This window comes from Cnephaeus nilssonii (assembly GCF_951640355.1).
Source record: "Cnephaeus nilssonii genome assembly, chromosome: 5".
Taxonomy (NCBI): domain Eukaryota; kingdom Metazoa; phylum Chordata; class Mammalia; order Chiroptera; family Vespertilionidae; genus Cnephaeus; species Cnephaeus nilssonii.
Window position 1 is genome coordinate 18,644,659 of NC_137076.1, and position 12,415 is coordinate 18,657,073.

Genomic DNA, 12,415 nt, shown 5'->3' on the forward strand with positions numbered 1-12,415 from the left:
ACATTACAACTGTCCTCCCTGTGGAGGAGAGAGAGAGGACAGTGGAGGAACCCAAAGCTGGGAGCATGCCAGGGCTCCTGAGATGATTCAGTCCTAGGCCAAGTAGCCCCAATCTAGGAGGACAAAGCTGGATACAGATGCCCCAAGTTCTGTGGGGTTAGATAGAGGGCTAGGGGCTAGGGGAGCCTAGACTAGAGGAAGGGGCAAGGGAATTGGGGTTCTTGAGCACAAATAGGAGTTCACTGTTGTGAAGGTTATTGGATGAGCCCTAGAGTGGGGAGAAAAGTTCTTGGCCATTTTATTTTTAAATATGTTTTTAAATAGATTTTTAGAGAAAGAGGAAGGGAAAAGAGAGAGAGAGAAATATTGATCAGCTGCCTCCTGCATGCATCCCTACCGGGGATCGAGTCTACAACCTGGACATGTGCCCTGACCGGGAATTGAACCAGTGACCTCTTGGTTCCTGGGTCGCTGTTCAACCACTGAGCCACACTGGCTGGGCTTTTGGCCATTGTATAGATGGGAAAACAGGCCCCCATCCCTGAGGGGAAACCACTTGCCCAGGTCGCACACTCAGGAATTGACAGTAGATTTGCACTCTGAGCACTCAGCTCCACACTGGGCAGCTCCTGTGGGAAAAGGGTTTGGTGAGAAAGGGACACTGGGGCTGTGACTAGCAACCTGGGTGTGTGGGTCCCTTGGGGTCTCCTGAATCCCTCTACGACAGTCCCCACGTCATGCATACTCTTGGAACGTGGTGCTCACCCCTCACCCAGGTGCTACCGGTGCCTCCATGAGTCCTAACCCTACCCCCGGAAGCCAGTGTTCACCTGGTATCTGAGTCACTGTCCAGCTCTATGCCTCAGTTTCCCCATCTGCAAAACAAGAGAGAATGCCTAGACGGGGTCTTGCTCGGGGGACCCCAGGACTCCCCAAAGAGGGGGTGGGTCAAGCCACCTGGCGACGGAGGGACCTTGGTGTCCTTGGCATGTTCTCGAGGCCGGGCTGTCACTGGAGCCTGTGGCCCCATTCATAATTCATGACTCCGAAGGCAGCTCAGCAGCAGCTGGGAGCCCAGGACCTACTGTGGCAGCAGGGACCGAGCTGGTGGCCGCAGGATTGGAAAGCCCCCTGGGCCTCACCAGGAAAGGACTAAGGACCTTGGACAAGGCTGCCCATTGCTGAACCTCAGTTTACCTAATCTGGAAAGTGTGTTTAACTTGATCCATTATAATCTAGCCCCAGTTCCTTGACTTCACCCAGCACCCACCATGTGGCCACATGGCCAGGACAATACCAGGATCTGTGAGATGATTCAGCCCTGGGCCTGCTCCCTGAGGAGCCCCCAAGTCTAGGGGAACAGAACTGGATACAGACACCCTGGTCCTGCAGGGCCAGGGCTGGGCCAAATGGAGGAACCAGAACTGGGGAAGCCTGGACTGAAGAAGGGAGGCATGGGTGTTAGGTTTTCTAAAACATACGTATTTTTATTCATTTCAGAGAGGAAGGAAGAGGGAGAGAGAGATAGAAACAACAATGATGAGCAAGCATCATTAATTGGCTGCCTCTTGCGCACCCCTTACTGGGGACCGAGCCCGCCACCAGGGCATAGGCCCTTGACCAGAATCCAACTATGACCTTCTGTTTTATAGGTCAACTAGAGGCCCGGTGCACAAAATTCGTGCACGGAGGGGGGGTGTCCCTCAGCCCAGCCTGTACCCTCTCCAATCTGGGACCCCTCGAGGGATGTCCGACTGCCTGTTTAAGCCCGATCCCACCAACGGGCAGTCGGACATCCCTCTCACAATCCAGGACTGCTGGCTCCCAACTGCTTGCCTGCCTGCCTTCCTGATTGCCCCTAACCGCTTCTGCCTGCCAGCCTGATCACCCCCTAACCACTCCGCTGCCAGCCTGATTGATGCCTAACTGCTCCCCTGCCACTCTGTTTGCCCCCAACTTCCCTCCTCTGCCAGCCTGGTCACCCTTAACTGCCCTCCCTTGCAGGCCTGGTCCCTCTCAACTGCCCTCCCTTGCAGGCCTGGTGCCTCCCAACTGCCCTCCCCTGCTGGCCATCTTGTGTCCACATGGGGGCAGGCATATTGTGTGTTGGAGTGATGGTCAATCTGCATATTACTCTTTTATTAGATAGGATAGAGGCCTGGTGCAGGGGTGGGGGCCAGCTGGTTTGCCCTGAACGGTGTCCTGGATCAGGATGTGGGTTCCCTTGGGGCATAGGGAGGCCTGAGCAAGGGGCCTGTGGTGGTTTGCAGGCCAGCCACGCCCCCTGGCGACCCAAGCGGAGGCCCTGGTATTTGGAATTTATTTACCTTCTATAATTGAAACTTTGTAGCCTAGAGTGGAGGCCTAGGCCAGCCAGGGCAGGTGGAAAGCTTGGCTTCCTCTGTTGCCGGGGGCAACCCTGGCCTGCTCACCCCAGCTCCGTGGCTGCCTCCATTTCTGTTTGGATTTGTTTACCTTCTATAATTGAAACTTTGTAGCTTGAGTGGAGGCTTAGGCCTGCAAGGGCAGGCGGAAAGCTTGGCTTCCTCCGTTGCCTGGGAAACCTTGCTCTCTGTGGCTGTAGCCATCTTGGTTGGGTTTATTTGCATATCTGCTCCTGATTGGCTGGTGGGTGTGGCTTGTGGGCGTGGCTTGTGGGTGTAGCAGAGTTAGGGTCAATTTGCATATTACTCTTTTATTAGGTAGGATGCTCAACCACTGAGTCACATCAGCCAGGCAGGTGCTGGGGTTTTAAAGTATGAATAGTAGTCCAGGCACACACACACACACACACACACACACACACACACACACACAATTGATTCAACAAATATTCCCAACCTCCACCCTGGTGATGCTGGGGCTTGTGAGAAACTTCAGTGGCCAGTGCAGCCCAGGAGGAACCCAGCCTGTCAGGCTAGGCTGACATCCCAAAAAGGAAAAGCCTTAAATTTCTATCTCATTTCTTAGTTTCTGGCCATGATCTAGTCTCTGAGCATCTCTAAATCCCTTAGAGCTAGGCTGACCGACATAGGAACCACTAGCCTCATGTAGCAGCTTTCTTTCTTTTTTTTTTTTTTTAATCCTTACCAGAGGATATGCTTTTCATTGATTCTAGAGAGAGAGGAATGGAGAGGGAGAGAGAGCGAAACACCGATGTGAGAGAGAAACATTGATCAGTTGCCTCCCGTGCATGATGTGCCCTGACCAACTTGGGTGTGTGCCCTGACCAGGAATCGAACCTACGACCTTTTGGTGTACAGGACAATGCTCTAACCAACTGAGCCATACCAGCCAGGGCTGTAGCCACTTACTTTTACTTTTGTTGTTGTTGTTAATCCTTACCCGAGGAATTGGTTGCCTCTAGCACCTGCCCCAACAGGGGCTGGGATAGAACCTACAACCTAGGTATATGCTCCTGACCAGGAGCAAACCCAAGGCCCTTTGGTGGGCAGGCCAATGCTCTAACCACTGAGCACACCGGCCAGGGCTAGCCAGTTAACTTTAAACTAAGCAACATTTAAATTAATCTCCTCATTTGTGCCAGCCTTGCAGCTGCCACGTAGGATGGCACAGATAGAGACTTCCGTGAGTGCTGTTTTAGAGGATCCCAGGAGCCACCAGGCCCAAGTTCCACCGAAACCAAAAATCGCGATCCTGTTTTCACAACTCCGACTAGATTCCTCCCCCCAGGTGGCGAGTGCCAGTATGCGTGTGGCGCTGTGCTCAACTCCTCACAGGTCCCAGTTCGCTTAACCTTCACAACCACACCAGGGGGAGCAACCCCAACACGACATGTGAGGACAGTGAGGACAGTGAGGCACAGAGAGGTCACTCACTGTCCCCAGGCCGCTGTGATTTTGCCCGTGGCCTGTCTGCCAAAGGACTCCAGTTCAGAACCGTCCTGGGTGGCTCTGGGCCTCCACGTCCACTCTACCGCCTGGCGACCCACCACACCACTCAGAACGGTGATAGGAGGCAGCCCCGCAGGCGTGGCCAGGCCCGGGAAGTGACACCTGCTGTTTCTGAAACCCAGGGGGCAGAGGGGTACCCTTCCTGTTCCCGAGGGGGGCACAGAGGGGCAATGGGGGCCTCCGGCAGGACTCAAACTCACCAACAGCGCAGCAAGCGGGGCTTGGCTCCAGTCCGACAGGGCAGGCCCCAGAGACACGCAGCCCCTGCCACTTCCGCCAAGCCGCGGCCGTGGGTGTGGGGGACAGGAAGCACACCCGCCCCGCCCACCGCCCAACTGCCACCTCACCTTCCCCTCCCGGAGCGGCACCCTTGGGACCTCTGGACTGCAGCAGGCCATAGACAGGTAAACTGAGGCCCCTGGGTCTACAGCCCTCAGCCGAGGGCTATTACCCAACAACTCATAACCATGACAACTGTGAAATAATAGAACCCGCAAATTGAGTACCAATCCTGGGCTCAGCATTCCACAGCACACCATCCCGAGGTGGGCCAATGATGCCTGCTCGTAGATGGAGAAACCGAGGCTCAGAGAGGGGAGGCCGCATGTGCAAAGGTGCACAGCTAATGAATGGCAGTGCTGAGTGACACTCAACCCAGGGTCGCATTAGGACTTTCACAGGCTTGAGGCTATTTTGCCTTCCTGGGCCCCATGCCCCCTTCAGAAAATAATTTAGCCCAGTCAGCGTGGCTCGGTGGTTGAGCATCCACCTATGAACCAGGTGATCACGGTTCGATTCCTGGTCAGGGCACATGCCCAGGTTGTGGGCTCAACCCATAGGGGTCACGCAGGAGGCGGCCAATCAATGATTATCACTCATCATTGATGTTTCTATCTCTCTCTCCCTTTCCTTTCCTCTCTGAAATTAAAAAAAAATTTTTTTTAAAGCAAGACAATAATTTATACTATACTTTACAGCTACGTTGGCATAAAGACAAAGATATTAATATCATATATTTAAATGTTTCCTTTGATGCCACAGCTCATTTTTTCCCCTTCTGATTTTAAGAGAAGTTAAAACATCTTCAGGGACCCCTAAAAGTAATACACCAGAGACACGGTGGTCACTGCATCTGATGGCGTAGCCAGTCCTGCTGCAACCCCGGTCTCCTGGCCTCTGTAAGGCCAGCGCAAAGCCCAGAGACAGACAGGGACTCGCCCAAGGTCAAACAGCAGGTTGTCAGCTGACCAGGATGCCCCCCATCTTCTGGCTGCTAGAAGCAGGGAGCAGAGTCCTCCCTGGGGAAGTCTGACATGAGCCCTGGCACCTCCCAGAGATGAATCCTGCCTCCCCAGCACCAGCTCCCCCAAACCCGGGGCTCTCTGCCCGGTCTAGTGTGAGACCAGGCCCAGGAGAGGAGCCCAGTCAGCAAAGAAGGTCGGACGTTGGCTCCTGGCCTCCTGCTGGGTGACCTTGGGATGCCCCTGACCGCTCCGGGTTTCCTGAGTTTTGTGAAACAGGATGTGACAGTTTGCTCCCCCTCAATTCGTTTGCTCACAGTAGGGCCAGGTGAGGGGTTTTCTCTTCTTTTCGGTGTCCAGCCTCTCGGCCACGCTGTATCAATGGCCAGCTGTCCCGGGCTTCCTCCCTGCAGGCTCAGCCACCAGAGTTGTGGCCGTTTACACGCTCCGGCTTGATTCCCACAATCGCAGAGACAGTATCTCATCTGGGCCATCACCCCAAATGGGGAAACTGAGGCATGGGCCCCAGGTTACACAGCGATGAGGCCATTGAGCACCTGAGCTCACACAGGACTTTTTCAATCCTCCCCATTGATGGCCCCCCTTCATCCCCTTTTTGGGCAAACACGTACTGAGCACCCAGCTCTGCCCGACTCCAGGCTGGAGACACAGCAGGCCACACCCTTGCAGACTCCCTTCTCTTCTCTCCACTCCTGGGCAGCTGTGACCCCATTTACGAGCAGTCATATTGCCATTAGTATTATAATGACCATGTCTATACTTACAGCACTCCCATCCTCCCACAGTCTCCTTTGATCTTCCGAGAGGGATTCAGCCCATTTCACAGAAAAACACACCAACGTGCAGTAGGGCCAAAGCCATGCACACAAGAACCAGATGTGACCCTGGGGGCATCAGACTCCCAGCCCAGTGCTCGCCCCTATGTCCACCACAGAGACAGAGCTTCCGGGGAAAGGGGACAGGCAGGCCCGCACCTCCTCCTGCCCAGGATCCTGCCCAGGCACTGCCTTGCCCCTGGTGTGGGTGATGGTATGTGGGTCAGGGTGTGCCCTGGGCGGTCCTGCTGGTGAAACCTGGGTGGTGGAACGCCTGTTCCAGTGATTGCTGCCTGGTGATATAATTTACTGTATGGCAGAGCAGCCCTTCCAGCAAGGCCACAGTGTGACCATCAACCCATTTTGCAGTGAAGTAAACTGAGGTTCAGAGGCCAGCAAGGCATGTCAGGGGTGGGGGTATGTGTGTCTTCAAACCCATTGCTCTCTCACTCCCAAACCACCAACATCTTAAGCAAAAGGGTGGGATCAAGATCTGGCCAAAGATGGGGGGCGGGGTGCTTCAGAATGTACAGAATGCAGGCTCTGAAGCCCCCAGCCCATCTCCGAAGGAGAAAACTAGGGCTCAGGAAAGGGCTGCCACTTGCCCAAGGTCACCAGAGACAGGTCCGTCCAGAGCCGCCTCCTGGTCCCCACTGCGCCTCGGGCAGATGACTCCTAAGATCCGAGGCAGATGGAGGGGCCACCCACCCCTCCTCCACACCCCACGCACAGCCAGCCTCTAGCAAGATCCTAATTTACCTCGATTTATTTTAATACCCAGGAACAGATGCTCACTGCCCAACCCCCACCAAGGCAGGGACCACTCCCAAGTCTACTCCAGGCCCTTCCCGGCCTGGCCTGACCGCCAGGCAAGGGACCCCACACTAACCCACTCCCCAGAACTCCAACCTTGGGGTCCATGAAGAGGATGCCAATGAAAGGTCCCCCACCCCATCCTTGTGATAGGGGGCTGCTATAGGACAGTCTACAGGAGGGGCCCAGAGGACCCCCAGTTCCTCTACTAGGACTGGATCGGGATTCCCAGTGGAGAAAAAGGGAAGGAGGTTCTTTATCTCGGTCCCCAGAGGGTCTGCAGGTGACAGCTGGGAAGAGGGAAATTGGGGGTGGTTTCCACTTCATCTATCCTGGGTCCCAGGCTGGAGGGCGGGGGCGGCGCCCTCATCTTTGCAGCCCCAGGACCTAGACCCAGATACAGGCTTAGAATAAAGGGATTTGAGGAGGGGTCTCCCATCATAGCTGTTCCCCTGTACGCCCCGGTTCTAAGCCAGGAGACGGGGCATTAGGACAGGGGTCTATGTCTCCCTCCGCGGACCCCTGATTATCACCTGGGGGAGGCAGGGCGCCCACCCTGCAGCCCCCCCCCCCCCCCCCCCCCCCGCATCCCTGTTCGCCATCCCTCCAAGTCCCGCTGCACCTTTGCCGCCCTCCTCCCCTGTGGCCTCCAGGATTGCGGGGCACGGTGCGTGCGCTCGCGGGGCTGCGCGGGCCAGGGGGACTGGTGGGAATCCACTCACCTCCCGAGCTCGGGCCGAGCCTCGCGCCCGCCGCCACCTGCGGCTCGGTCTCTGACACCCGAGCCCGCCCCGCCCCTCCCTCCGCGGCTGCAGCGGGGCCGCCGGGTGGCTCCGCCTCCGGGGCGTGGCCAAGAGAGTACCCCAAGGCCGCGACGGCACCCGGAGGCAGGGCGGACTCTCGACGCAGCCAGCCATTGGGCCGTGTGGGCATCCAGCTCCGCCAGCCCGCGCACTGATTGGACGAGTCAGGCTCCTTTTACTCTCCCCCACCTTCCACCACCTGCAGGTCATCTGCATAATTTAAAGCCACAGGCGTCGCTGCACCCGAGACCCGGTGGGAGGGGGAAAGGATGACCAATTTATTTGAGCGCCCACTGTGTACCGGGCACTGAGCAGGGCTCATGTGATGCCCCCACCAGCCTGTGAGCTGTGAGCGGACATTATTGATCCTCATTAGGAGGGCTGGCCCTGAACGGGCCCCAGGGGTGGGGAAAACTATCTCCAAGAATGCTGTCATGTCACAGATCTGAAAAGCTCCTGCCCCTCTCATCTGGGTCCTCCAAAAATGAGACTGAGTGCCTCCCTGTACCCCATTCAACCCTCCACTTCAATACCCTGCTGATCGCCCCCCCCCCCCCCCCACACACACACACACCTGGTACCATCCCAGCCTGCTCCTCCACCAGCCCCAGAGGCCTGGGAGTCCCTGAGAGTCTTCTCCCTTCATCATCCATATTGGTCCTGCCGGCCTGTGTCTCTGAAACACTGGATTTGCGCCTTTTCCTGTACCCCGTATTCTCCAGGCTGGATGCTGCCTCCATTTCTACTTGGGCCTCTTGTTGCCTCCACCCCTGCCTCAGACAACCTCTGTTCCCCATAGCAACTGTCTTTTTAAACAATTACATGTTTTGTTTTGAGCAGTTTTCAATTTACAGTATTATTGTGAAGATGGTATAGAAAGTTCCTGTGTATCCCACACCCAGTCTCCCTGTTATTAACATCTTACATTAATATAGTACATTTGTCACGATCACTGACCCAATGTTGAGACGTTAACCAAAGTCCATAGTTTATTCCGATTTCCTGTTCTCACTAATGTCCTTCTGCTGTCCCAGGATCCTGTGTGACATTTAGCTGCCGCGGCTCCTGAGGCTCCTCTGGGCTGAGACAGTTTCTCATACTTTCTTGGCTTTGATGATCTTTACAGTTTTGAGAACTGGCCAGGAGTTTTGATTTAAAAACGTATATATTGGGTCCTGGCCGGTGTTCTCCGTGGTTAGCGCATAGGTCCAAAAACTGAAGGGTCACAGGTTTGATTCCTGGTCAAGGGCACGTGTCTGGGTTTCATGTTTAGTACCTGGATTGCAAGTTTAATCCCGGGAAACATAAGAGAGCGTGTGTGCGAGGCAACCAAATCAATGTCTCTCACACGGATGTTTCTCTTTCTTTCTCTCCATCTCCCTTCCTCCCTCCCACTCTCTCTAAAAATTAATGTAAAATAATTTATATATATGTGTATATATATATATATATATATATATATATATATATATATATATATTAGAGGCCCGGTGCATGAAATTTGTGCACTGGGGGGGGGGTCCCCTCAGCCCGGCCTGCACCCTCTTACAGTCTGAGACCCCCTGGGGGAAGTCCGACTGCTGGCTTAGGCCTGATCCCTCTCTCGCAGTCTGGGACCCCTTGCTCCTTACCGCTCGTCTGCTCGCTGCTCCTTAGCACTGCTGCTGAGGTGGGAGAGACTCCCGCCACTGCCACTTCCCTCGCCAGCCGTGAGCCTGGCTTCTGGCTGAGCGGCGCTCCCCCTGTGGGAGTGCACTGACTACCAGGGGGCAGCTCCTGATTGAGCGTCTGTCCCCTGGAGGCCAGTGCGCATCATAGTGACCGGTCATTCTGCTGTTCGGTCGATTTGCATATTAGAATTTTATTATATAGGATTGGCCCTGGCTGGTGTGGCTCAGTTGGTAGAGCATCATCCCATGTACCAGTTGCTGGTTCAATTCCCAGTTAGGGCACATGTCCAGGTTGTGGGTTTGATCTCTGGTCAGGGTGCATACAAGAGGTAATTGATGGATGTTGCTCTTACATTGATGTTTCTCTCTCTCTCTCTCCCACCCCCCTTTCCTCGCTCTCTAAAATAAAAACATATTTAAATGTATGTTGAAATATACTTGACATATAATATTGAGCAAATTTAAGGTGTACATGTTGACTTGATATTTATATGTATTACTATATGATTGCCACCATTGGGATTTGTGGGTTTTTCTCATGGTTGGACTGGGGTGATGGGTGTGGGGAGGAGAACGGGTGTGAAGAGATGAAGTGCTTGTCTCATCACACTGAGACCAGGGTGCATGCCATCAATAAGGTCAGCATCACTGTGATGCTGACCTTAACCACCTTGTGGAGGTGGTGCCTGTTAGGTGTCTCCTCTGCAAAGCTTCTCTCTCCCCACTTACCGTGCTGTATCCTCTGGAGGAAGTGATTATTTCCAGCCCACACCTAAGGGTGGGGAGTCCTGCTCCCCCTGGAGGGCAGAGCATCTGCATAAATCATTTGGGATTCCTCTGCTTGGGAAATGTCTCGTCTCCCCCCTTTATTTATCTCTTCAATTATTCATGCAGCGTATCCATGGACTCGTGGATATTTAGTTTACACTTTGGGTTATAACCTAATACTACTTTACTGACTTTCTTGCTCAAACTGTCCCAGCTTTGGCCACGGGTGCTTGTTCGGTTGGCTCTCATGTCCCTGTCGCATGTATCCTTGGTATTGTTCTCTTAGCCCTTCCTTACCCTGTCACTACAGGATGCTCCAAGCTCATCTCTATTTCCTGCCCCGGGCCCAGAGTCAGCCTTTTCTCCGGGACCAGCCTTGGTGTCTCTCCCGGGAGAATGCTGTCAGAGCCGAGACTGGGGCAGTAAGGGTGCTCACTGCGCCTGAGATTGCACTGCTTCTAGGCCCTCAGCTGACAGAGCAAGGACATATATGTGTGTATACCAGCCTGTGTATGTACACAAATCTATAAATATTTCCATGTGTAACTGCCTGTATCTATTTAAAGTTAAACATGAGTTCGTGTAGATGTCTCCAATGAAAAACCTGCCTCCCCCACCCACCCACCATTTGCTTCATTGTTCCATTCTAGGTGCACAGTGTGTGGCTTTAGGAGGTTAACCCCAAGACACAGGGTTTTGTTGTTGTTGTTGTTTTAAATATATTTTTATTGATTTCAGAGAGGAAGGGAGAGGAGAGGGAGAGATAGAAACATCAATGATGAGAGAGAATCATTGATCAGCTGCTTCCTGCATGCACCCAGCTGGGGATCAAGCCCGCAACCCAGGCGTGTGCCCTTGACTGGAATCGAACCCGGGACCCTGCAGTCCACAGGCCAATGCTCTATCCACTGAGCCAAACCAGCTAGGACTTGTTTTTTTTAATAGAAATCCTTTACCTGCTTCTCCAGCCCCAAAACCTCCCCTGACTGCCCAGGACCCTCAGCCAAGACTCCAGCCCCTCCCCATAGCCCTGTGTGCCTGTGCAGTCTAGCTCTGCCCCCTCTTTGCAGACTGAACAAAAGCAGCCCCACCCCAGGACCTTTGCTCCTGCTGCTCCCTCTGCCTTCCTCCAGCTCCACATCTGACTGGTACCTTAGCTCTTAAATCCTATCTGGGAGCTGACGGCCCCTCCCACTCCAGGACCAACTGGGGTGCTGTGTCAGGCTCAGCCCTCTCCCCCGACATGCTGGGGCGCTCCTTGGGGGCCCTGGCACCATCCACACCAGTCAGGTGGGGTCTGAACCGCATTCTACTCCCCACACTTGCCTCCCTGAAGCCTGGGCCAGGGGCAAGGTAGGGAAGAGGGAGAGAACTCTTGTTTTACAGGCAAGACCTTGGCTCGTGGGCAAGAGGATACCCTCTGAAGTCACAGAGTGAAGACACGTCAGAAGCTTGACTCGATCCAGGTGCACTAGAGGCAGAGCTCTCGCCCACCCTGATCCTGGGTCCCAGAAGGTTCTGTGGTGAGGAGGAGGGCAGGATGCAGAACAGGCCCATCGGGGGGCCTGGAGCTAAGCAGGCCAGAGAAAGAGACTCAGGTCCAGTCAACACCCACACAGCCCAAGACCACCGCAGCCGGAGGCTCACAGGCCGAGGTTTTTATTTCTGAGATGGGGGCGGGGTGCCCAGAGAGGTTAAATAACGTTCACAAGATCACCCAGCCGTGTTGCCAAGCTGGATATAACCAACACTTCCTGAGCACCTACGTGCCAGGCCGGTAAAGCTACATACTGTGTGTAGGCAGGTGCCTGTCCCAGCAGCAATCCAGGCTACGGACTAGAAGGAAACACAAGAGGGTGGACAGGGTGGTGTTTAAACAGGAGTAGGTCAGGTGGAGCCAAAGGAGTGCCTGGGCTGGGGGTGGAGGTGGAGGTGGAGGTGGGATGAGAGCGCAGGGAGGGCTTCCTGGAAGAGGGGCCCTAGCAGGTGGGGCTTGGAAGATGAGAGGTTATTGTGCTGCTTTTCCCAGGAGAATCCTCTCCTCCCTTCTCCCTCACTGCCTCCCAAGAGCTCACATCTTCCCAGAAAACTGCTTCAATCCCACCCCACCAGGGACCTGGGTCTCCAGCCCCACGCCCTCGCCTCCTCAGTGCCTCCAAATCTGTGAGCCCCAGACCTGGTCTCCTCACTGCTCCCCAGCTTGGCCCGCCCTCAGCCCCAAGAAGGGGAACTTGCAACTGCTCAGTGGGGCATGCAGGCAGCTGCCCCTGGTTCTGGGGCCTTCAGTGTTACGTCTCCTCTCAGTTCCTCTGCCTCTGTGGGTCCTTCCCCTAATGTGGCTTGATCCTTTGCATCCTTATCCTGGGGTGG